Source organism: Nomascus leucogenys, chromosome 10 (genome assembly GCF_006542625.1).
Source record: "Nomascus leucogenys isolate Asia chromosome 10, Asia_NLE_v1, whole genome shotgun sequence".
Lineage (NCBI taxonomy): Eukaryota > Metazoa > Chordata > Mammalia > Primates > Hylobatidae > Nomascus > Nomascus leucogenys.
In genome coordinates, this window is record NC_044390.1 from 89,572,308 (window position 1) to 89,598,844 (window position 26,537).

Sequence of the window (26,537 nt, forward strand, 5' to 3'; positions counted from 1 at the left end):
TCTCCCCCACCCTCCCAACATGTAAGGACCATAACACACAGAACATTATAATTCAGAAATAATTTTTATGTGAATTCCTATCCCATTTGAGCATTACAATACTATGAATTAGCCACTATTATTACCTCTTCTTTACAAATGAAGAAGCGCTGCAGAAATTAAGAAATTAACAGATGTGTTTCCTCATTTGTTCATCACCTGTCTCCTAAGGTCATTCAGCTCAGTGGCAGAGATGCGAACACAGGTATTGTGATTCCAAAGTTCATCTCTTTTCACTAAATTTAATATTAAAACTTAGGAGATGTCACACATCAAGATGAAAAACATCAGTTCTGCTACTACGAGAATGACCTACATATGTATGGTATCAAGAGTTCACATAGCACAAATACAAAACTGCCTGTGTCTCAAGTTTTAGCTGTGAAGGTAGGTGTGCAATTACCATCAGTCCAATCAGGAATAAAGAGAATGACGATCTACAAGGTTAAGTGACCTTCCCAAGGTCACTCAAAGAAGTGGTGGCACTCTAGGGCTGGGTGCAGTGGCTTATACCTATAATCCCAGCACTTTGGGAGGCCGAGGTGGGTGGATCACCTGAGGTCAAGAGTTCGAGACCAGCCTGGCCAACATGGTGAAACCCCGTCTCCACTAAAAATACAAAAAATTAGCTGGGCATGGTGGCAGGCGTCTGTAATCCCAGCTACTAGGGAGGCTAAGGCAGGAGAATTGCTTGAACCCCGGAGGCGGAGGTTGCAGTGAGTCGCCATTGCACTCCAGCCTGGGCAACAACAGCAAAACTCTGTCTCAAAAAAAAAAAAAAAAAAAAAAAAAAAAAAAAGAAGAAGTGGTGGCACTCTCTGGGACCTAGTACTCTGCCTAACACACTAGCTCTGAAGAAAACCTACCCACAGGCTGGGTGCAGTGGCTCATGCCTGTAATCCCAGTACCTTGGGATGCTGAGACGGACAGATCATTTGAGGTCAGGAGTTCAAGACTGGCCTGGCCAAAAGGGTGAAACTCCATCTCTACTAAAAATACAAAAATTAGCCAAACATGATGGCGCGTGTCTATAATCCCAACTGAGGCACGAAAATCGCTTGAACTCGGGAGGCAGAGGTTGCAGTGAGCCAAGATTGTGCCACTGTACTCCAATGTAGGCAACAGAGTAAGACCTTGTCTCAAAAAAAAAAAGAAAAAGAAAATCTACCCACAAGATGGTCATCCATTCATTCAACAAATATTTCCTGAAGAACTACTGTGCAAAAGACACTATTCCCTCTTCTCGGCAGCCAGGTGGGCAGGAAGGGAGAAAGCTCTGGGTGGCTGAGAGAGTGCTGAGAACACAACACGTGTCTCGGAGCAGAGAAAAGGGAGCTTACTAGGGAACCATAGTAGCACTACCAAGTAGCAGTAGGTATCACGTGAGGTTTGTGAGGTTAAAGTAAAACCAAGGTGGATCACCTGAGGTCAGGAGTTCGAAACCAGCCTGGCCAACATGGTGAAACCCCACCTCTACTAAAAATAAAAAATAAAAAATTAGCCGGGCATGGTGGCGGGCGCTTGTAATCCCAGCTACTCAGGAGGCTGGGAGAATCGCTTGAACCCAGGAGGCGGAGGTTACAGTGGGCCGAGATCGTGCCACTGCCCTCTGGCCTGGGTGACAGAGCAAGACTCCATCTCAAAAAATAAAAATAAAAAATAAAGTGAAACCATTCTCTCTAGTTTTTTTTTTTTCTTTTCTAACACATTTATGTTCAGGCACAGACACAAAGAAGATACCTAAATTCAACCATAATCAAAATTTGCCAGTTAAGTTAAAACTGGAAGGGATACAAGTGAGTTGATGGCAATTTTTTTTTTTTTTTTTTTTTTTTTTTTGAGACAGAGTCTCACTCTGTCGCCAGCCTGGAGTGCAGTGGCGCAATCTCAGCTCTCTGCGACCTCCGCCTCCCGGGTTCAAGCGATTCTCCTGCCTCAGACTCCTGAGTAACTGGGACTACAGGCACCCACCACCATGCCCAGCTAAATTTTGTATTTTTAGTAGAGACGGGGTTTCACCATACTGGCCAGGATGGTCTCAATCTCTTGACCTTGTGATCCGCTCGCCTTGGCCTCCTAAAGTCCTGGGGTTACAGGCATGAGCCACCGCACACAGTCGATGGTAATTTTTAAAGCGTGTTTGAAAGGTGTCACTAAAATGGGACAGGACATCTGAGATGGGTAAAAAGGGACGTGAAGGCAAAGTAGAGCTGAGAGTGAAAAGGCGTGAGGGCAACAGATGAAGGGCTGCTGCAGCGAGGACATTGGATGCTCAGATGTGCATGCAAATCTCCCCAGATCTTGTGAAACTTCCAGGCCCCTCCTGAACTATCATCCCAGGTTCCAGGCCTGTAGGGGCTGCTCTGGGTGGTTTTACAGGGTTTTCATCTGAAGCCTCCCAGCCTTTCCCTGTTCTTCTATGTTCCTAAAATACGTCCAAGTTGGTCCCACACAACCACAACCTAAACTGCCACAAACTGCAGCTTCAGCTTTCTTACACTCCCAGGGGGTATTAATGCTGCCATTTTGAGGACCCTCCACCTCTCTGAATAGCAAGGGGTCAAAGGATAGGGGGTGGTGGTTAGAGTGAGAAGTTTCATCCCTTTGACCACAGGATGGAACTCAGAGGCCTGAGTATTGAAGGGACTGCTGGTAGGACTGCCCACGTCTATATTTGGAGGAGGAGGTGTTGACAGTAAGAAGGAAGGGAAAGTGAAAAGGAATGAAAGGAAGAGACTGAAGTCAGTGGATGTCAGCTGCAGGAGGGGTAACAGGTGGCAGCACTTGAAAGGATGTTGAATGTTTGAAGGATGGAGAAATAGTAATGTATCAGCAAGAAACAACATGGTCAGCTACCCCATGTACCTTCCCCTGAGAAGCCCCCTTCAGAGGGGTGAAGAGCAGTATCTTCAGAGGCCATCCAAGTTTTAGCATAACAAGGAGGGAAAGAGAATGCAGAGAAGAGGCTGGTGATAGACAAGTTTCATGATCACAACTTGAATTACAGAGGTCAAGAGTTTAAAGAGTTTGAGATGGAAAGAAATCAAGAATTGGGCTCGGCAGGGAGCATTGGTTCACACCTGTAATCCCAGCACTTTTGGAGGCCAAGGCGGGTGGATGACCTGAGGTCGGGAGTTCGAGACCAGCCTGGCCAACATGGCAAAACCCCCTCTACTAAAAATACAAAAATTAGCTGGACGTGGTGTTGCACGCCTGTAGTCCCAGTAACTCGGGAGGCTGAGTTAGGAGGACCGCTTGAACCCAGGAGACAGAGGTTGCAGTGAGCTGAGATCACACCACTGCACTCCAGCCTGGGCAAGTGCAAGACTCCATCTCAAAAAAAAAGAAAATACATCAAAATGAAGAAACGTAACTATGTGTTGCCAAACTAAAAAGAAGTATAGTCCAAAAAGTCTAGAAAAAGGAAGCTATGAAGAAAATGTCTATTGACTAACAATGGGAAAAGGTTCTCTTGAAAAGAGACAGTGCGTCCGGAGCACGTACACCATTGTTATGGAAAAGGTTTGTCAGGATCGCAAAGCTGGATAAAAATAGGCATTTGGATAGTCAAGTCAGTGTTCCAAAATTCTATGCTCAGATTACAGTTTAGATTTTCGACAGTGACCAAAGAGGATAGTATCTTTTCAGCATTTCTCTGATTATAAATACACAGTTATTTTTTATAAACTACAATCTCTCAATTTGTGTGATTCAAGAATCTAATCTCTGAGTAAATGATTTTTTTAAAAAATGAGATTCTGGCTGGCACAGTGGTTCACATCTGTAATCCCAAGACTTTGAGAGGCCGAGGCAGGAGGATTGTTTAAGCCAAAGAGTTTGAGACCAGCCCTGGGCAATACGTCTCAAAAAAAAAAAAAAGAGAGAGAGAGAGAGATTCTGAGCTTACAAAGCTGACGGTAAGATCATCCTGCCAATCGTGACTTGATTTTTTTTAAGACAGGGTCTCGCCCTGTTGCTCAAGCTGGAATGCAGTAGCACGATCACAATTCACTGCAGCCTCTAACTCCCAAGCTCAAGTGATTCTCCCACCTTCACCTCCCGTGTATCTAGTACTACAGGTGCATGCCACCACACCCAGCTAATTTTTAAATATGTTTGTAGACATGGGGTTTCTCCACGTTGCCCAGAATGGTCTTGAACTCCTGGGCCCAAGGGATCCTCCCGCCTCAGCCTCCCAAGCACTGGGATTACAGGCGTGCACCACCGTGCCCAGTCTATGACTTTCGTTACTATAATACAGTGGTTCTCAAAGTGTGGTCGGTGCACTCCTAGGGAACCTCTGAGACCCTTTTACAGAATCAAAACTATTTTCATAATAATACTAAGACATCATTTGCCTTTTTCACTACGTTGACACTTGCATTGATGGTACAAAAGCAATGGTGGATAAGAACTGTACATGCTGTTTCAAGGCAATGGAACCAAACTGAACTATTCTTTTCTGTATTTTACATCACGACTGCTTGTGGAGGCGGGGGGCACTGCTGTCACTTAAGAGTGTAATGAAGCATTTCATAAAGGAGATAAATAATTTTGTTAAATTTCAACCCTTGAATACATGCCTTTTCATATATATATATATATATATATATATTTTTTTTTTTTTTTTTTTTTTTTTTAGAAACAAGGTCTTGCTCTGACACCCAGACTGGAGTGCAGTGGCATGATCACAGCTCATTGTAGCCTCAACCTCCTGGACTCAAGCCATCCTCCCGAGCAGGTGAGACTACAGGCACACACCACCATGCTTGGCCAAATTTTTATTTTTTTGTAGAAGTGCGGTCTGCTATGTTGCCTAGGCTGGTCTGGAACTCCTAGGCTCAGGCGATCCTCCTGCTTCAGTCTCCCAAAGTGCTGGGATTAAAAGCATGAACCACTGCACCTGGCCTATTATTATTTCTAATGAATTAATATTTTTAAATATTCTCAAGTTTTAATTTCTAATATGGTAAATATTAACAGCTATAACATACATAAACAAAAGCTCTTTAGAGACCTCATTCGTTTTTAAGAATGTCAGAGGGCTGGGTGTGGTGGCACAGTTCAAACTCGTGTTGTTCAAGAGTCAACTATACATAAAACATGCATTTCTATAAGGCAGTCATCAGAAGCACTGGTTCTACAGCAGAGGTTCTCAAAATCTACAGAATCGGCATCCCAGTTAGCTGGGACTACAGGCACCCACAACCACACCCGGCTAATGTTTTGTATTTTTAGTAGAGATGGGGTTTCACCCTGTTAGCCAGGATGGTCTCCATCTCCTGACCTCATAATCTGCCTGCCTCGGCCTCCCAAAGTGCTGGGATTACAGGAGTGAGCCACCGCGCCCAACCAGCTATCTGTATTTTAACAAGCCTTTAGGTGATTTGGATGCTCAAGTTTATTACTGTTGCTGTTGTTTCAGAGACAGGGTCTTGCTCTGTCACCCAGGTTACAGTGCAGTGACACAATCGTAGCTCACCGCACCCTTCAAATTCTGGGCTCAAGTGATTCACAAACTCCAACCTCCTGAGTAGCTGGGACTACAGGCGTGTGCGACCAAGTCCAGGTAATTGTTTTGTATTTCTTTTTTGTAGAGACTGGGTCTCACTGTGCTGCCCAGGCTGGTCTTAAACTCCTGGGCTGAAGTAATACTACTGCCTCAGCCTCCCAAAGTGCTGGGGTCATAGGCGTGAACCACTGCACTCAGGCCAGATGCTAAAGTTTGAGAACCACTGCTAAGTTATTCATCAAGAAGTAATCTGAGGTCCAACTGACTTCCCCAACACCTCTACAGCAGCCTTCCTGCTTCCCCTCCTCCATGTTTTCAAGGCTGGGGGTCCCCTTTGCTTCGACTGTCCTTTCCAAGTCTTGTGGTCTTCAGCTGCTGAAACTTGGCTCAAGGGCAAACTCAGGCATTCATCTGCCCCAAAAAACTTAATCCAGTCCTCGCAATGAAAATCTGTTCATCCTTCCACTACCCATGGTAAGTCTGTGCCTCTGCAATAGCCCCTTGCACACTTGGCCACATGTGTAGCTCACAGATTCCACCACACTAGAAATCTCTCAAGGGAAGAAACTGTATTTTAGTCACCTTTATGTTTTACCCAGCACTTTATAAACAATGCTTACTAAATAAAATGAATGAGAAAAATAGTCTCAAGTATTTAAATGACTCTACAAACCAGCTGGGGTATATCCAATACCAAACCAAAATTACAGCTGGTGCTTGCTACAGATGACAGAAAACTATATGACAGACATCTAAGCCCAAAGAATTTATAAAGGGCTGGGTGCGGTGGCTCACGCCTGTAATCCCAGCACTTTGGGAGGCCAAACTGGGCAGATCACTTGAGGTTAGGTGTTCGAGACCAACCTGGCCAACATGGCGAAACCTCATCTCTAGTAAACATACAAAAATTGGCCAGGCGTGGTGGTACATGCCTGTAGTCCCAGCTACATAAGAGGCTGAGGCATGAGAATTGCTTAAACCCAGGAGGCAGAGGTTGCAGTCAGCCGAGATCGCGCCACTGCACTCCAGCCAGCACAGCAGAATAAGATCCTGTCTCAAAAAAAAAAAAGAATTTATAATGTAGTTGGGGAGTGATACAGTTTGGATATCTGTCTCCTGCTAAATCTCATGTTGAACTGTAAACCCCAGCGCTGGAGGTGGGGCCCGGTGGGAGGTGTTTGGGTCATGGGGGCAGACCCCTCATGGCTAGGTGCTGTCTTTGTGACACTGAGTTCTTGCAGGGTGAGTCATTTAAAAGTGTGTGGCACTTCTTCTCCCCCACTCTCTTTCTCACTCCTGGAACAGGCGTTCCCCCTTTGCCTTCCACCATGATTAGAAGCTTCCTGAGGCCTCCTCAGAAACACATGCTGCTATGCTTCCTCTCCAGGCTGCACAACTGTGAGCCAATTCAATCTCTTTTCTAATAAATTACCCAGTCTCAGATATTTCTTTTTTTTTTTTTTGAAACGGAGTCTCGCTCTGCACCGAGGCTGGAGTGCAGTGGCACAATCTCAGCTCACTACAACCTCCACCTCCTGGGTTCAAGCGATTCTCCTATCTCAGCCTCTCGAGTAGCTGGGACTACAGGCATGCGCCACCATGCCCGGCTAATTTTTGCATTTTTAGTAGAGGTGGAGTTTGGACATGTTGGCTAGTCTGGTCTGGAACTCCTGGCCTCAAGTGATCGGCCCACCTCGGCCTCCCAAAGCATTGGGATTACAGGCGTGAGCCACTGTGCCTGGCATCATTTGCTTTTAAAAGTCACATAATCTTGCTTTCCAAACTATAATGTGACAAAATATACCTACACATTAACCCCCAGAATCCACTACTTACACCATTGACTGATACCACGGTTAGACCATTTTTTTTCAAGTCAAGAACCATTTATATAATGTTTATCACTCTTCTGCCGGATGAGGTATGAAAAACAAAAAAGAATAAAATGTTTATCTCTAGAACTTAAGTCACTTCCAAAGAGTCAAAAACAGCTACTGCTTTGCTTGTACTCCCTCGAATATGAGAAGCAGGGAGATCTACTTCAAAGCCCCAACTACGTACCAGGGAGTAGGGCTCCATGAACAGATTGCTCAGCCATACAATCATTTCTCTTCCTGCTCATTAAAAGGTTTACACTTCCGGCTGGGCGTGGTGGCTCACACTTGTATTCCCAACACTTTGGGAGGCCGAGATGAGCAGATGACTTGAGGTTGGCAGTTTGAGACCAGCCTGGCCAACATGGCGAAACCCCATTTCTACTAAAACTACAAAAATTAGCCAGATGTGGTGGTGGGCACCTGTAATCCCAGCTACTTAGGAGGCTGAGGCAGGAGGAATGCTTGAATCCAGGAGGCAGGGTTTGCAGTGAGCTGAGACCATGTCACTGCATTCCAGCCTGGGTGACAAAGTGAGACTCCATCTAACAAAAAGAAGAACAAGGCCAGGTGCAGTGGCTCACACCTGTATTCCCAGCACTTCGGGAGGCTGAGGCGGGCGGATCACCTGAGGTCAGGAGTTCAAGACCAGCCTGGCCAACATGGTGAGACCCCATCTCTACTAAAAATAAAAAAATTAGCTGAGTGTGGTGGCGGGTGCCTGTAATCCCAGCTACTCGGGAGGCTGAGGCAGGAGAATCGCTTGAACCCAGGAGGCGGAGCTTGCAGTGAGCCGAGATGGTGCCACTGCACTCCAGCCTGGGCGACAGAGCGAGACTCTGTCTCAAAAAAAAAAATAAGAATACATACTAAAAGCACAAAAATTGTTTTTGTTTTTGTTTTTGTTTTTTTGAGACAGGGTTTCATTCCTGTTGCCCAGGCTGGAGTGCAGTGGCCCACTCTCAGTTCACTACAACTTCCACCTCCCAGGCTCAAGCAATCCTCCTGCCTCAGCCTCCCGAGTAACTGGGACTACAGGCACACGCCACCACCCCCGGCTATTTTTTGTATTTTTAGTAGAGACAGGGTTTCGCCATGTTGGCCAGGCTGGTCTTGAACTCCTGTCCTCAAGTGATCCACCCTCCTCGGCCTCCCAAAGTGCTGGGATTACAGGTGTGAGCCACCACACCCAGCCAGAAATGTTTTTAATAATGAAACTTGATCTAAAGCAGTTAAATATTGTCCCTGTGGCTAAAATTCACTGCAGAGTGGCAATCTTGTTTTTTTGTTTTTTTTTTTTAGATGGAGTCTCACTGTCATCTAGGCTGGAGTATAGTGGCATGATCTCACCTCACTGCAACCTCCACCTCCTAGGTTCAAGCTATTCTCCTGCCTCAACCTCCCAAGTAGTTGGGATTACAGGCATGTGCCACCACGCCCAGCTAATTTTTTGTATTTTTAGTAGAGACGAGTTTTCACCATATTAGCCAGGAGGGTCTCGATTTCCTGACCTCAAGTGATCTGCCCACCTTGGCCTCCCAAAATGCTCAGATTACAGGCATGTGCCACCGTGCCCAGCCAGATTGGCAATTTCAAGTTCTTAGAACTTATGTGTACAGGATGGCTCATTTCTACAAAGCTATCTTAAAGACATCCCAGTTAAAGAGAGACATTTGATTGGGCATACACCTAGTGGACCCATAAAGGGCTCTTAGTCTCTAAGAAAGTAAGTGTTTTAAGAGTCTAGATCTTGGCTGGGCATGGTGGCTCCCACCTGTAATCCCAGCACTTTGGGAAGCTGAGGCGGACAGATCACCTGAGGTCAGTAGTTTGAGACCAGCCTAGACAACAAGGTGAAAACCCCATCTCTACTAAACTACAAAAACTAGCTGGGTGTGGTGGTGTGCACCTATAGTCCCAGCTATTCAGCAGGCTAAGCCAGGAGAATCACTCGAACCTGGGAGGCCGAAGTTGTAGTTAGCTGAGATCAGACCACTGCACTCCAGCCTGGGTGACAGAGTGAGGTTCTGTCTCCAAAAAAAAAAAAAAAAGATTCTAAGTCTTATGTATTTAAGAAAATAGGGACATGTGACTGTTTCGGAGGGGGAAAAAACAGAGAACACACAGGGCAATGCTTTTAAAAGAACAGTCTACTTCAAAAAAAAACAGGATGTGATGTCTGACACTGGCATGCTTTATGAGTGCAAAGCAATAAGAAAATTATTATTTGGGAGGGGGTGCATCACCTCTCCACTTAAACTCACAGTCAAACTTAGAAAAAAGTTCCATTGTTTACGTACTGCATTACTTAAATAAAAGATGAAAAGGGGCCAGTCACGGTGGCTCACGCCTGTAATCCCAGTACTTTGGGAGACTGAGGAGGGCGGATCACTTGAGGTGAGTTTGAGACCAGCCTGGCCAACACGGTGAAACCCTGTCTCTACTAAAAATACAAAAAAATTAGCTGGGCGTGGTGGCATGTGCCTATAATCCCAGTTACTCTGGAGGCTCAGGCACAAGAATTGTTTGAAGCCGGGAAGCAGAGGCTGCAGTGAGCCAAGATTTCGCCACTGCACGCCAGCCTGGGCAACAGAGTGAGACCCTGTCTCAAAAAACAAACAAAAAAAAAAGATGGAAAGGGACAATTTATCAAGTGTTTGCACCCAGCATACAGAAACACAGGGTTTTCCAAGTTTTTATTTACTTAAAGAAGAACAACCCTTTAGGCCAGGCACAGTGGCTCAGGCCTGTAATCCCAGCATTTTGGGAGGCCGAGGTGGACGGATCACGAGATCAGGAGATCGAGACCATCCTGCCCAACATGGCGAAACACCGTCTCTACTAAAAATACAAAAATTAGCTGGGTGTGGTGGTGTGCGCCTATAATCCCAGCTCCCAGGAGGCGGAGGTTGCAGTGAGCCGAGATTGCATCACTGCACTCCAGCCTGGTGACAGAGCAAGACTCCAGCTCAAAAATAAAGGACAATCCTTTAAAAAGTTAATATTAACCCTCAGAGACTAGGTTTCTGAATATTTGTACGAACCAACACCTTTTCTTCCAACTCCAAATGAAACAGGCATAAACGGCACAAGGTAAAATAATCAAAAACAGATGGTGACAACTTCTTGATTGTGATGCATCTGACTTGAGACCTCTGGGTCATAAAGAATTTCTGCCACTGATAACCTAGTCTAATCGTTTCAAACTGTTACTTTTTCACAGAAGAAAAAACGATGTTTATTTGCAGAAAAAATGGATAGTAAATTCCATAGCAAACAGAGCCACTGACTAATCACAAACACACAGTAAAAACATGTTCTACTCAACTATGGAGTTTTCTGCTTTTAAAAGTCCTGCCAGAGGATATTCACAATTATTTTCTCATCATTATACGATCTCTTTCAGCAAAATAAAGAGGGCCTGGGTCAATGTCTTTACTTTTTATCTATAAGAAGTTGAAGAAAATCAACACAAATCTAGAATATGAAAATAGTACCTCATGGTGTCTGTAGAATCGGGGCAGGCATCAGCTCATATCCTGCCAGAAGCTCGGCAAACATTTTGAACAGCCTGGCTATGAGGTCATGACGATGACCTCACAAACAGGAATTCTGATGTTTGTCAGCCTCTGGGCTGAAACCTCACCACTTTAAAGGAATCTGGAGCTGATGACTCAAGAAATGTCCTTCCTCCTAAGAAATTATCCTCCCATCTGAGATTAGCAGCATCTAATCTCAGTTTTCTCCACTGCTGACCAGCATCAGCAACACAGGTAAGCAGAGACAAGCAAGTCCACCTAAATAGCTGAACACCAGTCATGTACGCATATCTATATTACCTGCAAACTTCCAGTATGCAAGTTTTCATTTTGGTTCGGTTCCAAACACTTTTTCTTAGTATTCTTTACTGGAAAATTGGGCTACTTTTAAGAATCCCGGCCAGGCGCGGTGGCTCACGCCTGTAATCCCAGCACTTTGGGAGGCCAAGGCAGGCGGATCATGAGGTCAAGAGATCGAGACAACCCTGGCCAACATGGTGAAACCCCGTCTCTACTAAAAATACAAAAATTAGCTGGGCATGGTGGTACGTGCGTGTAGTCCCCGCTACTCGGGAGACTGAGGCAGGAGAATCTCTTGAACCAGGGAGGCGGAGGTTGCAGTGAGAAGAGATCGTGCCACTGCACTCCTGCCTGGCAATAGAGCAAGACTCCATCTCAAAAAAAAAGAAAGAAAAAAGAATCCTGATAACTGAGTACGAAATAAATCATAAACTTAAAATGTTACCCTTGCCATCCTAATAAACTATTGAGTTCACCAGCCCCAATATTTACCCTGTTTACTAAGGAGAAGTGATTATGATGTCTAAGTTCATTTTGAAAATGCCAAAAGAATAAAGCCTCGGGACAGCTCTAGAATAGCCCTGTGTATCTTTGTGAGGAAAAGGCAAAATGGCCAGGCTCTTGTTTCCTCCCCCCTAAGAGTTTTGGAGTTTGCAGGCCAGCACAGAATAAGAATTAGTGACATTTTATTGTTTCTAAGTGCTTAAAAATTCTGAAATTGAAGGGAACTGTAACAGGGACTCAGAACAATTATCTCAATGGAATCATTGGTAATTTTTATCTCTTGTGTTTTCTTGAGTCTCTAGAAATTTTATTTAATGAACAGGTATAATTAATTTCATAGGTGGAAAAAAACTCTTTTGAGCCACAGTAAAACGGCTTCAACCGAAAGAATGAAGAAACAGACTCTACTGAGCTGCTTTCTCCACAGAAACAAGAGTGCAGCACAGCCAAGCCAGTATGGAAGTGAATACATATGGAGAGGGGGAGAGGGTGGCTAGCTGTTCACCAAGACTTTTTTTTTTTTTTTTTTTTGAGGCAGAGTCTTGCTCTGTTGCCCAGGTTGAACTGCAGTGATGCACTCATGGCTCATGTCAGCCTTGACCTCCCAGGCTCCAGCCATCCTCCCACCTCAGCCTCCCAAGTAGCTGGGACTACAGGCAGACACCACCACACCCAGCTAATTTTTTTCTTTTTTCTTTTGGAGAGACGGGCTTTTACCATGTTGCCTAGGCTGGTCTTGAACTCCTGGGTGCAAGCGATCCACCAACCTTGGCCTCCCAAAGTGCTGGGATTACAGGCATAAGCCACCGTGCCTGGCCTCTTCTTCTTCCTGGATTCACACCCTATTTCCCAGCTCCCGCTACAGTTCAGTATGATCACGTGACTGAGTTCTAGCCAGTGGAATAAAAGAAGTGTGTGAGGCATGTGCCACTCTAGGCCTAGCCCAGAGGAACCTGCTGTGTACAATCCCCCATGCTCTTTGCCCTTCCAATGGCTTGATGGAGACAACCCCAGCAACTTCAAAAGCATGTACTGAAGACAACAGAATCAAAAGATGGAAGAGGTCAGGCGCGTGGCTCATCCTGTAATCCCAGCACTTTGGGAGACCAAAGTGGGTGGATCATCTGAGGTCAGGAGTTTGAGACCAGCCTGGGCAGCATGGCAAAAATCTGTCTCTACAAAAAAATACAAAAATTAGCCAGGCATGGTGGTGCACACCTGTAATCTCAGAGGTTGCAGTGAGCCAAGATCACACCACTGCCCTCCAGTCTGGGCGAGAAAGCCAGACTCCATCTCAAAAAAAAAAAAAAAAAAAAGGGAAGAAAGAAGTCTAGATACCTGAATCGCCTCTCCCCATTTTCCCATCAGTAAATATGTATCCTAAACTTTTCCAAAACTAAAAATCAACTTATCGGCCAGGCGCAGTGGCTCATGCCTATAATCCCAGCACTTTGGGAGGCCAAGGCAGGCCGATCACAAGGTCAGGAGTTCGAGACCAGCCTGGCCAACATGGTAAAACCCCATCTCTACTAAAAAAAAAAAAAATACAAAAATTAGTCGAGTGTGGAGGTGCGCACCTGTAATCCCAGCTACTCAGGAGGCTGAGGCAGGAAAATCGCTTGAACCCAGGAGGCGGAGGCTGCAGTGAGCCAAGATCGTGCCACTGCACTCCTGCCTGGGCAACAGAGTGAGATGCCGTCTCAAAAAAAAAAAAACAAAAAAAAGAAAATCAACTTATCAGTTTCAGCCACTGAAATAAGTGGGCTTATATGGTATAGTGGCAAGCTTATTTCATGTAATACAGTGGCAAAGAGATAAAAACTTTGCTTAAGAGCTTTGAATCATATTGCCCAAGTAAATTCCTCAAATAAATTAATTTTAAGGGACCAGGCTTGGTGGCTCATGCCTGTAATCGCAGCACTTTGGAAGGTCAAGGCAGCTGGATCACCTGAGATCAGGAGTTTGAGACCAGCCTGGCCAACATGGTGAAACCCTGTCTCCACTAAAAATACAAAAAAACAAAAAAAAATTAGCTGGCGTGGTGGCAGGCGCCTGTAATACCAGCTACTTGGGAGGCTGAGGAGAAGCATAGCTTGAACCCTGGAGGCGGAGGTTGCAGTGAGCCAAGATCACGCCACTGCACTCCAGCCTGGACGACAGAATGAGACTCCCCTAAAAAAAAAAAAAAAATTAATTTTAAGGATGAGCCTCTAAGATGGAAATGCTTTATATCACAAAAAGCATAATAATGTGAATAATTAAAGTACTATATTTTCATAAAAGCAGAGACATTTTACTGGTAAGAACAAAATATGTTTTTAAAACACACAAGCTTGGCCAGGCATGGTGGCTCACACCTATAATCCCAGCATTTTGGGAGGCCAAGGCAGGAGGATCACTTAAGTACAGGAGTCTGAGAGCTGCCTGGGCAACATAGTGAAACCCCATCTCTAAAAAAAAAAAAATTATTTTTATTAGCCGGGCATGGTGGCACCTGCCTGGAATCCGAGCTACTTTGGAGACTGGGGCGGGAGGATCTCTTGAGCCCAGGAGATTAAGTCCAGCCTAGGCAATATTAGCAAGACTTTATCTCTAAAATCTTTTTTTAAAAAGTTAAAGGAAAAAAAAAGACACTTATTATAGAAAATATATATTTTAATAAAATCTAATCCCCCTTCCTCCTGACCAGATATCCAAAAAAAAAAAAAAACCTTAAGCAATTTACAGAAACAAGAGGTTCCACAAAACAAGCAGTTCCCAAAAACAAGAATGGTGAAAATTACAGTCATACGAAAAGCAATAATATTCTTCATATTCTCATCTGATTTCTTAAGGTTATATTTACTCTTATTTTTCAAATGCCATGGTTCTTATAAATAAAAAAGTATGAACAGAGAGCCGGACTGGGAAGTGGGAAGTGAGACACCTAAATTCCATCCCAGCTGGATGACCCTGAACAACTCACATAACCCCTTCCCCGGCTCAGTATTCCCAACTTCCACCTGAGGACACTAAATAAGATCTGTTTCTAACTCCCTACCTTCACAGTTCTAGTCCTGTTTTGAGTATCACATCCAAATCCTGTAGGCAAAAGGTCAAGTATTCAGAAGTGAAAGGAAAGATTGTGGCTCTAACTTTTTGCCAAAGTAAAAAGTACAGACCTCTGCCATCAGTGAAGAAAGAACCCAGATCTGATAAGAGCTTCGAACAGGCTCAGCACCCCCTGGCACACACAGAGCGGCATCGCGTTGCCCCAAGAAAATCACATCTCTATACGTCAGACCCTTTCTAGTCCATTTTGCCGCATCCACAAAATGAAAATGCCACTTTATTTACGAAATCTAAAAATTCTGTTGGGAGGCAAAGGAGAGTTGAAGAATTTGCAATGAATTTAACCTGCCAGGAGAGGGAGTTTAACACCAAGCTTCCAGAAACAGGCTGCGTGGTAGCTACAACGTCCAGAAACGCAGGTTTCAACACGGCCCTGCTGCACGACCCAAAGGAAATTCAGCACCAGGCGGGTGAAGTGACTTACCTGTGCACAGCCGCACTCGCAGACTTTGGAGCCCCCGCTTAATTCTAAAATGCTGTATGTCCATGAACTTAATAACAGAAAGTCAGGGTAGAGACGTTCTGAGAGCAACGGAAGTCCATCTTAAGATAAAGATGTTTCTGAGGCTGATTTTTCAAGTCAAACTTGAGAGAGAAATTCAAAGGCTATGTTCTCGTATCATATTCCTGGGTTTGGGAGGTTCATTCACAGCTTAATCCTGTCCCCTGAAGTCACGGTTACGTAACTATGCTGTGTCACTTGCTGTCCCCACCCCCAACACAGGAGATGCAGTGTAACCTGAGCTCCTCGGCTTGAGCCACTGAAAACACTTACACAACACTGAGACCTTTCCAAATTGACTTGTTTCCCCTAAAGAAAGGGCAAGCTATTTGATTTTCTTCCTTGCACTTCATTCACATTCATATTTCTGTATATACAGAAGAGACTGAAAAAGATAAATAAGATTGAAGGGCATTTGCAAATTTTCTTCAATTCTTGAGTAAAATAAAAAAGTCAACTATTCAATGTCACGGAAAAGTAACCAAAAAAAAAAAAAAAATTTATGGGCCTGCTTGGCTGCAATTTAAAAACATCACATATTCTGGCTGAACTGAGCTTTAAGTCCTTGGACAGGCTTCATTCCCCATGTACGGGCTGTTTCTAGAGCCAGGCCCCATACGCTACTGCCACGCACAGCACACTGCCACACAGAAGGGCTGTGGGGGCACATGGGAAATGGCTCTCCAAGAACACAGGAGACACATCAGCAGTCTCTTCTGACTACTCTTCTTGCCCTCTCTTCCATCTCTGGACTACTCCAGCTACTGGGCAGCTTCGATTACGGAATGATGACTCACACGCATTCCTGTCTTGTTTGCATATCATGCTATGACTAAGTTCCATGAGATTTGGTTTGTCTTTGCATCCAAAGAACCTAAAAAAGTTTGATACACAGTAAGAGTTCAGAAAAGTTCTCAAGTGAGTCAAAAGCAAAACAAGAATCCATAAAATTATGCAAAATGATGTGATTTTCAAACTAAAGCATCAAGTAACTGTATCTTATACTCTAAACACTTGATAAACACAGAAGCATTACAAGGTTTCCCAACTCTGGACCCTTTTTTTTTTTTTTGATGACAGAGTTTCACTCTTGTCGCCCAGGATGGAGTGCAGTGGCACAATCTTGGCTCACTGCAACCTCTGCCTCCCAGGTTCAAGCGATTCTCATGCCTTAGCCTCCCAAGTAGCTGGGATTACAGGCACGTGCCACCATGCCTGGCTAATTTTGTATTTTTAGTAGAGACAAGGTTTCACCATGTTGGTCAGGCTGGTCTCGAACTCCTGACCTCAGGTGATCCTCCCGCCTTGGCCTCCCAAAGTGCTGGGATTACAGGCGTGAGCCACCACGCCTGGCCTGGATCCTTTTTTAGAAAGCGGGCTAATGAAGGGTGGGTATGGTGGTTCACACCTATAATCCCAACACTTTGGGAGGCTGAGGTGGCAGGATGCTTTGAGCCCAGGAGTTCAATACCAGCCTGGGAAACTTGGTGAGACCTCACTCTAAATTATTAATTAACAAATTAATAAAAAGTAGGTCAATGGGCCGGGCGCGGTAATCCGAGCACTTTGGGAGGCCAAGGCGGGCAGAACAATTGAGGTCAGGAATTCAAGACCAGCCTGACCAACACGGCAAAGCCCCATCTCTACTAAAAATACAAAATTAGCCAGGCGTGGTGGCACATGCCTGTAATCCCAGCTACTCGGGAGGCCGAGGCAGGAGAATCGCTTAAACCTGGGAGGCAGAGGTTGCTGTGAGAAGAGATGGCGTCACTGTACTCCAAAAAAGTAGGTCAATGAAGCTATGGGCAAACTGTTCAATTACTACCTACAGTGAGTGCTATTTAACAGGTATGAGTCTCGGCTGGGCACGGTGGCTCATGCCTGTAATCCCAGCACTTTGGGAGGCCAAGGCAGGAGGATCACCTGAGGTCAGGATTTCAAGACTAGCCTGACAGACATGGTGAAGCCCGTCTCCATTAAAAATACAAAATTAGCCAGGCGTGGTAGCATATGCCTGTAATCCCAGCTACTCGAGAAGCCGAAGCAGGAGACTCGCTTCAACCTGGGAGGTGGGGTTGCAGTAAGCCGAGACTGCACCATTGCACTCCAGCCTGGGCAACAAGAGCGAAACTCCTTCTCAAAAAAAAAAAAAAAAAAAAAAGGTACGAGTCTCAAATAGATAATTACATTTGTTGACACTATTATGCTTTCTAGACCAGCACTGTCCAGTAGAAATATAATGCAGTACAAATGTATAATTCTGAATTTTCTGGTATCCATATTTTTAAAAATGAAAAAGAAACAGCTGAAATTAATTTTCATGACATAGTTCATTTAGCCCAATAGATCTAAAATATTATTTCAAAATGTAATCAAGGGCTGGGCACGGTGGCTCCTGCCTGCCCAAGTGGAAGGATCACCTGAGTTCAGGATTTCAAGATAAGCCTGAGCAACATAGTGAGACACCATCTCTACAAAATTTTTAAAAATTAGCTGGGTGTAGTGGCACAAACCTACGTCCCAGTTAATCGAGAGGCAGAGGTGGGACGACTGCTTGAGCCCAAGCGTTTAGTTAGAAGCTGCAGAGAGCTCTGGTCATGCCACTGCACTCCAGCCTGGGCAACAGAGCAGGACCTCATCTCCTGCCCAGACGCGCTTGCTCACGCCTGTAATCCCAGCACTTTAGGAGACCGAAGCACGTGGATCACTTGAGGTCAAGAGTTTGACAGCAGCCTGGCCAACATGGTGAAACCTCATCTCTATTAAAAATACAAAAATTAGTTGGGCGTGGTGGCAGGCGCCTGTAATACCAGCTACTTGGGAGGCTGAGGAGAAGAATAGCTTGAACCCAGGAGGCGGAGGTTGCAGTGACCTGAGATCGCACCACTGCACTCCAGCCTGGGTGGCAGCACTACATTCCAGCCTGGGTGACAGACCGAGACTGCATCTCAAAAAATATATATCACCTCATCTCTAACAACAACAAATGTGATTAATGTAAAATTATTAACATTTTACATTCTTTTTTCATAATAGATCTTTGAAATCCACTGTGTATTTTATACTTCTAGCACACCTCAATTTGGACTCACCACATTTCATGTGCTCAATATGTGATTATGTGGCTCGTGGCTACTACATAGGACACCACCAGGCTGGAATACAGACTGAAAGCAGAATACAAGCAGCTCTCCTCTTGGCGTCGATAGTAAAACTAACAAGCAGATAATACCCCAGGCCCCACTGGGTATGCAACATCCATCTTTTGTGCTCCATTACAACACATATGTGAGGAAAAGGGCAGAGAAATGTAAAACTCCTGAATCTCGAACTGGGAATAATTTAATTGTTCTTAGCATAGAAAAGGAAAAAATAGCACTTACAGTAAGAGGAACTTTAAAATATGTATTTGACGGGATACATAATGTATAAGGAAGCCCTGCTGGCAGCACAAGGCACTGCCCGGTAAAACCGAGCGCTCAGCACAAAGAGTTTGAAAACACACCCACATGAAACTCACAGCAAAATACAATACAGAGCCTGAGCTACCGATGAAAAATTTAATAAGTACGTCTCAAAGCACATGAAAGGAACCTGTGGCTGGAGATTTAAGGCCAATACAGTAGGAGACATCATTTCTTGTTTTTTTTTTTTTGGTCTGTTTTTTGGCACAGAGTCTCACTCTGGTACCCAGGCTGGAGTGCAATGGCGGATCTCTACTCACTGCAACCTCTGCCTCCTGGGTTCAAGCGATTCTCCTGCCTCAGCCTCCTGAGTAGCTGGGATTGCAGGCGCCCGTCACCACGCCCAGCTGATTTTTTTTATTTTTAGTAGAGACAGGGTTTCACCATGTTGGCCAGGCTGGTCTTGAACTCCTGACCTCAGGTGAACCACCCATCTTGGCCTCCCAAAGTGTTGGGATTACCGCATGAGCCACCGCGCCCAGCCACATATAACTGTTTCATTGGCCCATATTCTAACCTGGGAAACTTGTTAGTCTTCCGAATAAGATACAGAACACTCCTTGTGCACATTTACACAGAGTGGTCCGATGACATGATGACACTGTGTGACTCATCAGAATGTGTGCCCTAACAACAGCTCTGTGACTCAGAATCAAACCACAGGGGATGAAAACAAGGAGCATCCACTCCAAGGTAGAATAACCGGTAAGCGCATGAGTGAGTGGTCTACGCGAGCTGAGGACGAGTTACAGACACCTAAGAGCATCGTTGACTCTGGCTTCCCAAAGCTTGGCCCTGAACACAGGGAAAATGTGTGTGATGCCATCAAACACAGTTTAGGGCACAGGCCACAGAAGGGCCAATGTATCAAATCAGTGCACTAACAAGCAAGATTTATTGGACAGAATATAAAGCTGGGAACTGGAGACACTGGTTTCAGTATCAACTAGTAGGCTGATTTAAAAGGTAACAGAATAGGCCAGGTGCAGTGGCTGACACCTGTAATCCCAGTACTTTGGGAGGCCAAGGAGGGTGAATCACTTGAGGTTAGGAGTTTGAGACCCTCCGGGCTGGCCAACATAGTGAAACCCTGTCTCTACTAAAAATATAAAAATTAGCTGGAAGTGGTAGCAAATTCCTGTAATCCCAGTTATTCAGGAGGCTGAGGCAGGAGAATTGCTTGAACCTGGGGAGGTGGAGGTTGCAGTGAGCCAAGATTGCACCACGACACTCCAGCCTGGGCAACAGCAAGACTCCATCTGAAAACAAAAAAAAGCCGGGCACGGTGGCTCACGCTTGTAATCCCAGCACTTTGGGAGGCCGAGGCGGGCGGATCACGAGGTCAGGAGATCGAGACCACGGTGAAACCCCATTTCACTAAAATACAAACAAAAGAAAACAAAAAAAAGACCACGGTGAAAACCCGTTTCACTAAAAATACAAAAAAAAGAAAACAAAAAAAAACAAAGGCCGGGCACAGTGGCTCACGCCTGTAATCCCAGCACTTTGGGAGGCTGAGGCAGGCGGATCACGAGGTTGGGAGATCAAGACCATCCTGGCTAACAAAGTGAACCCCGTCTCTACTAAAAATACCAAAAAAAAAAAAAAAAAAAAAAAAAATTAGCTGGGCATGGTGGCAGGCGACTCGGGAGGCTGAGGCAGGAGAATGGTGTGAACCCGGGAGGCAGAGCTTGCAGTGAGCCGAGATTGTGCCACTGCACTCCAGCCTGGGCGACACAGCGAGACTCCGTCTCAAAAAAAACCAACATGGTGCTATGTGTTCACACTTCCATTCTTCCATTCAGTTCCACATATCCCCATCAAGTTCACTGACTTGTCTATAGGACTGACTTAAACCACCTCTGGAGTCAGGTGTCAGAATAAGAGCATTCCGTCATCTTCAAAAACATGTGCCTTTCACATGAGATTACTTAAATGTTTTATTGCATATTAAAGTCATTCAGCCTGTCCTTTTTTCCATTCCTGTCATGACTATTTATAAGCCCCAATATTTCTTCACTGATCTCCATCCCCTGTGTAATCCCATGAGATGTTCTATCAGTGCTGTATGGCTCCCGTTGCTGTCATCGCCTAGATTCACAAGGGACGCGTTCTCACAAGTACTATGGTCAAAAAAGTCAGAAAGATTCCAGGAGCCATAACTCTAGCTTTTTTTAATCTTTTGTCACTTTACTGTGCTAGGGGACCACTAAGATCTATTTCCACTGATATTTCTCTATGTATGTGGGTATTTATGTATGCTTCGTACATGATATATTATATATAACTTTTTAAATAGGCCAGACTCAGCTTTAAAATTAACACAAAGATTAAAAAAGCAAATAGCAGCCAGGCGTGGTGGCTCACACCTGTAATCCCAGCACTTTGAGAGGCTGAGGCAGATAGATCACCTGAGGTCAAGAGTTCAAGACCAGCCTGGCCAACATGGCAAAACCCCATCTTTACTAAAAATACAAAAATTAGACAAGTGTGGTGGTACACACCTATAATCCCAACTACTCAGGAGGCTGAGACAGGAGAATCACTTGAGCAAGGGAGGCAGAGGTTGCAGTGAGCAGAGATCATGCCACCACACTATCTATCTCAAAAAAACAAAACAAAACAAAACAAAGGAAACAGCAGCCGGGTGCGGTTGCTCACACCCGTAATCCCAGCATTTTGGGAGGACAAGGTGAGCAGATCACCTGAGGTCAGATGTTCGAGACCAGCCTGGCCAGCATGGTGAAACCCCATCTCTACTAAAATACAAAAATTAGCCAGCCATGGTGGCAGGCTCCAGTAATCCCAGCTGAGGCTGAGGCTGAGGCAGGAGAACCGCTTGAACCCAGGAGGCGGAGGTTGCAGTGAGCCTAGATTGCACCACTGCACTCCAGCCTGGGTGACAGAGCAAGACTCCATCTGCGGGATGGGGGGGCGGGAAGCAAACAGCATATCTTTAAGGATAAAGTACGAAAGATGAATAAATATTGTAATCGCTGTTTATTTAAAAGGTCAATGTAGGCCGGCTTGGTGGCTCACACCCATAATCCCAACACTTTGGGAGGCCAAGGTGGGCAGATAGTTTTGAGCTCAGGAGTTTTAGATCATCCTAGGAAACATGGGGAAACCCTGTCTCTGCAAAAAAAAATACAAAAATTAACCAGGCGTGGTGGTGCGTGCCTGTGGTCCCACACAGTGAGACCTTGTCTCAAACAAGTAAAAATAAATGGATCAATGTGAAAAGCCCATTCAGACACTAAAGGACAGACACAAGTCAGTAAGTATCAGAAAATTAACTGACTCCTTAATTCAAAAGGAGCTACAAGGAAGTTTTATTTCCAATTTCTAACTGAGACAAACCTTACAGAGCAATTTATAAAATTAGCCTGCTAACCTTAAGTGTTGATTTGAGAATATCATACAATAAGACACTGACAGTAAATACCAAGTTTATGGTATGTTTCCAAAGTCAAGAGTAGACATACCCCTTTGAAAAATTATTCTGTGCTTAAGAAAATTATATGTATTTAAAATTTAAGGTGTGTATGACATAGTACAGAATACAAGTTGTACCTAGAGAAGTTTTAAAAAGGAAGGACAGGATTAAAAACTAACCCAGGGAGAAGGTTGGGGCATAAGACAATGTTTTTTTTTTTTAGAGATGGAACTCTGAGCTCTGATGCAACTGCCTGCAATTATGAATGCCTTTGCACAGCTCAGTCTGAGTACAGATTTATATTCCTACTACTTAGCACGCAGAAAATAAAGAGCCTCCCAATGTTCCTCCATCTGCAAAAAAAAAAATGTTTTAAGGGAACATGGAAAGCTGAATAATTTCGAGTTATTTTGCTCATTTACACAAAATTCTACAAAATTCCTGTGCCTTTGTAACTCTAACACATACCACTAGCTTAGACACAGATCTTAAAAGGGGCTGAAATTACTAGGCCTCTCTAGTATCTCCCAGAAGAACTTACTTAATGGGTCGGCAGCAGTCAATTATACTAATGTGCAAAAAGAAGCAAAAAGATGCTTAATATAGCATCATAAAATGTTAGAATCAGAAGAGACTGTAGCAATCTAGTTCAACTCTCTCATTTTACCAACAAGAAGACTGATTCTAAAAAGTGAAATCACTTGTCAAGGTCATACTTACTTAAGAGCCTAGGACTAAAACCCCAATCTCCAGGCTCCTGACTCTAATGTAAACTGATGAATAAACGTTTCTGAATTATTATATACAGCAGTGAGATCAAAGAGTCAATCTCAAGGCAAGTTAAAACTGACCTCCTCAGCCAAGGTGGCTCACACCTGCAGTCTCAGAACTTTGGGAGGCTGAGGCAGGAAGATCACTTGAGCCCAGGAGTTCAAGACCAGCCTGGGCAACATGGCAAAACCCCATCTCTACAAAAAATTAGCCAGGTATGGTGTTGCGTGCCTGCAGTCCAAGCTATCTGGGAGGCTGAAGGAGGAGGATCATCTGAGCCTGTGAGATTGAAGCTGCAGTGAGCTGTGATTGTGCCACTGCACTCCAGCCTGGATGAGTTTTTTTTTTTTTTTTTTTTTTTTCGTGAGACAGAGTGAGACCATGTGCTACAAGGAGGGTTTCTGGTGAGACCATCTCAAAAAAAAAAAAAAAAAAAAAAAGAATTGATTTCCCTTTCCATTCTTCACGAAGGAAAAATACTATTGCCCGCCCCTTAAGCAGTCAGACATGGCCCACACTAAAAGCAAAAGCATACCAAAACTGCTCTGAACAAGAAAAGGGTACAAAGACAACTCTTAGAAGAATCAAGGTCTTTCATATTGGGTTGGGTTTTTTCTTTTCATAACAGCTTTCTTGCCTGTAATGCCAGCACTTTGGGAGGCCGAGGCAAATCACCTGGGGTCAGGAGTTCAAGACCAGCCTGACCAACATGGCAAAACCCCATCTCTACTAAAAATACAAAAATTAGCCGGGCATGGTGGCAGGCACCTGTAATCCCAGCTGCTCGGGAGGCTGAGGCAGGAGAATCACTTGAACCCGGGAGGCAGAAGTTGCAGTGAGCAGAGCTCACACCATTGCACTCTGGCCTGGGTGACAAGAATGACACTCTGTCACAAAAAAAAAAAAAAAAAAAGTTTCTTGTTTTTATTTTGCAAATGAGCAAGTTTAATAGTTGCTATAGGTCTTGAGAGACAATGGACAGATAACCACATTTTTTTGAGACACTTCTTTTTTGTATTTTTTTTTTTGAGATGGAGTCTCGCTCTGTCGCCCAGGCTGGAGTGCAGTGGTGCAATCTCGGCTCACTGCAACCTCTGCCTCCCAGGTTCACGCCATTCTCCTGCCTCGGCCTCCAGAGTAGCTGGGACTACAGGCGCCTGCCACCACACCAGGCTAATTTTTTGTATTTTTAGTGGAGACAGGGTTTCACCGTTTTAGCCAGGATGGTCTCGATCTCCTGACCTCGTGATCTGCCCACCTCAGCCTCCCAAAGTGCTGGGATTACAGGCGTGAGCCACCATGCCCAGCCTATTCTGTTTTTAAGAGACTATGTTGCCCAGGCTGGTCTTGAATTCCTGGGCTCAAGAGATCCTCCTGCCTCAGCCTCCCAAAGTGTTGGAATTAAAGGCATGAGCCACTGTGCCTGGGCTATAACCACATTTCTATTTTCACAATACTACAGGGCACCTTGCTATTTTTTTTATTATTTATTATTTTTTTGAGATGGAGTCTCCACTCTGTCACCCAGGGTGGCACGATCTTGGCTCACTGCAACCTCCGCCTCCCAGGCTCAAGTGATTCTCCTGCGTCAGCCTCCCAAGTAGCTGGGATTACAGGTCTGCACAACCATGCCCAGCTAATCTTTATATTTTAGTAGAGACAGGGTTTCACCAGGTTGGCCAGGCTGGACTCAAACTCCTGGCCTCACGTGATCCGCCCACCTTGGCCTCCCAGAGTGCTGGGATTACAGGCATGAGTTACCACACCCAGCCTATAATATTTTTTTTTTTTTTTTTTTTTTTTTTTTTTGAGATGGAGTCTTGCTCTGTCGCCCAGGCTGGAGTACGGTGGCATGATCTCGGTTCACTGCAACCACTGCCACTCAGGTTCGAGCGATTCTTCTGCCTCAGCCTCTCGAGTAGCTGGGATTACAGGCATGCGCAACCACGCCCAACTAATTTTTATATTTTTAGTACAGACAGGGTTTCACCATGTTGGCTAGGCTGGTCTCAAACTCCTGGCCTCAAGTGTTCTGCCCACCTTGGCCTCCCAAAGTGCTGGGATTACAGGCATGAGCCACCACGCCCAGCCTATATTTCAAGAGAAGCAGTCTACTAAATTTACTCACAAACCCATAAGATAGTTTCTGTACAACCACCTTAGATGCTGTAAGTGGAAACTAGGAATTGGTTCCATTTGGATTTTATTTTTTTTCGAGACAGAGTCTCACTCTGTTGCCCAGGTTGGAGTGCAGTGGCTCAATCTCAGCTCACTGCAATCTCTGCCTCTCAGGTTCAAGCGATTCTCCTGCAGGAAACATGACTGTTTTACTCAACTTCCCCAGTGTCTGGGCTAGTACCTCCCTATAGTAGATGCTTAATAAATATCTGCTAAATATAGAAACTAAAAGATAAAGGCATTCTTTTGTATACCATTTTCATTCCAAATGGTAACATACCATTGTTCTATGCTTTGCTTTTGTAAAGTTATATTTATTTTTATTTATGTATACACACACACACACACACACATATATATACACAGACACACACACTTTTTTTTTTTTTTTTTTTTGAGATGGAGTCTCACTCTGTCTCCCAGGCTGAAGTGCAGTGGCGTGATCTCGGCTCACCACAACCTCCACCTCCCAGGTTCAAGTGATTCTCCTGCCTCAGCCTCCCGAGTAGCTAGGATTACAGGCACATGTCACCACGCCCAGCTAATTTTTGTATTTTTAGTAGAGACAGGGTTTCGCCATGTTGGCCAGGCTGGTCTCGAACTCCTGACGTCAAGTGATCTGCCCACCTCAGCCTCCCAAAGTGCTGGGATTACAGGTGTGAGTCACCATGCCTGGCCTTATAAGTAATATTTTGAAGGTAAAAAAAAAAAAGATAACAGGTTTGTTTCTCCAAAGAAGCTATACAAATGGCCAATAAGCACATGAAAGGATGTTCAATATTACTAGCCACCAGGTAAATACAAATCAAAATCACGATGAGATACCACACTGCACACTCACTAGGATGACTATAATCAAAAAGACATAGAAGTGCTGGTGAGGATTTGGACAAGCTGAACCTCATTCATTGCTGGTGGTACAACCACTTTGGAAAACAGTATTGTACTGCCTCAAAAGGTAGAGTCCGCATATGACCCAGCAATTCTATAATGTTCTTAGGTATAGGCCCAACATAAAAGCAAGCATATGCCCACACAAAAAATTATACACAAGAGCCAGGCATGGTGGCTTACGCCTGTAATCCCTGCACTTTTCGAGGCCGAGGCAAGCGGATCACCTGAGGTCAGGAGTTTGAGACCAGCCCAGCCAACACGGTGAAAACCTGTCTCTACTAAAAATATAAAAATTAGCCGGGTGTGGTGGCGGGTGCCTGTAATCCCAGCTACTGGGGAGGCTGAAGCAGGAGATTTGCTTCAACCCAGGAGGTGGAGGTTGCAGTGAGCCGAGATCACGCCATTGCACTCCA

The 26,537-nt window shown here is 44.7% G+C and overlaps 1 protein-coding gene across 15 annotated transcripts in view; it reads right to left on the minus strand.

Annotated features, from left to right (window-relative positions):
- CLIP1 (CAP-Gly domain containing linker protein 1) overlaps nt 1-26,537 on the minus strand; it is a 151,843-nt gene that overhangs the window by 113,044 nt on the left and 12,262 nt on the right. The window contains exon 1 of one of the 15 annotated variants that reach the window (XM_030821552.1): nt 15,304-15,808. The exons of the other annotated variants lie outside the window; for them this stretch is intronic. The gene's annotated coding sequence lies outside the window, so the exon portion shown is untranslated. Of the gene's footprint in view, nt 1-15,303; nt 15,809-26,537 lie in introns of those variants that run through there. 15 annotated transcript variants of the gene reach the window in all.